The sequence below is a fragment of the Chrysochloris asiatica genome, unplaced genomic scaffold (genome assembly GCF_000296735.1).
Source record: "Chrysochloris asiatica unplaced genomic scaffold, ChrAsi1.0 scaffold00029, whole genome shotgun sequence".
NCBI classification, from domain to species: domain Eukaryota; kingdom Metazoa; phylum Chordata; class Mammalia; order Afrosoricida; family Chrysochloridae; genus Chrysochloris; species Chrysochloris asiatica.
Genome location: NW_006408547.1, coordinates 12,058,817 through 12,059,758, shown reverse-complemented (window position 1 = coordinate 12,059,758; position 942 = coordinate 12,058,817).

The window sequence follows — 942 nt, the reverse complement described above, 5'->3', positions numbered from 1 at the left end:
CCAAGACCATCAAGGGAGAAAAGCATGAGGAGAAAGCAGGACCCTATCCAGAAAAACAGCGACACCAGAGATGGAGGCAGAGATGAGAGCATGGAGAGAGAGCAGCTGAGAACTCTAGATTCATGGAAAGAAAAAGACTGAGTGCTGGCAACTAGGACGCAGGCTTGCACAACGTGCCCTTTGGTTGTTTAAATTATTATATATTCCTGAATGTTTTTGCGTACATCTCCCCACCCCACCCAGCCCCCAAAAAAACAAACAGAGGAAATGGAAGCAAATACTGTTGAATGATGGTGCACAGAGGAGACTGCAATGAAACAATGTCGGGATAAACAATGAGCAATGATACCTCACAATGCCAAACACATTACTTAAAAACTCCAGATCAGTAGACAATATCAAGCAGTGTTGCCTTTATCTTTCAGCTTTAACCTGTGAGAAAATCAAGGCTTTTGAATATCTAATCTGATCAGCACATCAGTGATCACAGACAGATAAATTAGGGCATGTTAGATCAGTCAATTATACATCACAGTGCCTTCGTTTTCTATGTTGTTGTTGGTAGGTTGCTATTAGATACCATCGAGTCAGTACCAACTCATAGCGACCTTATGCACAACAAAACGAAACACTGCCTGATCCTGGGCCAACCATTCTACTGTTCGTCACAGTTGAGTCCATCAATGCTGCCACTTGGTCAATCCATCTCGGTGGGGGTCTTCCTCTTTTTCTCTGACCCTCTGCCTTATCAAACATGATATCCTTCTCCAGTGACTGGTCCCTCCTGACAATATGTCCAAAGCATGAGAGACTTGGCCACCAAGTCTGCTCCATCTTGGCCTCTAAGGAGCATTCTGGCTGCACTTCTTCCAAAATGGATCTATTGGTTCTTTTGGCAGCCCATGGCACTTTCAATATTCTCCTCCAACACCATAACTCAAA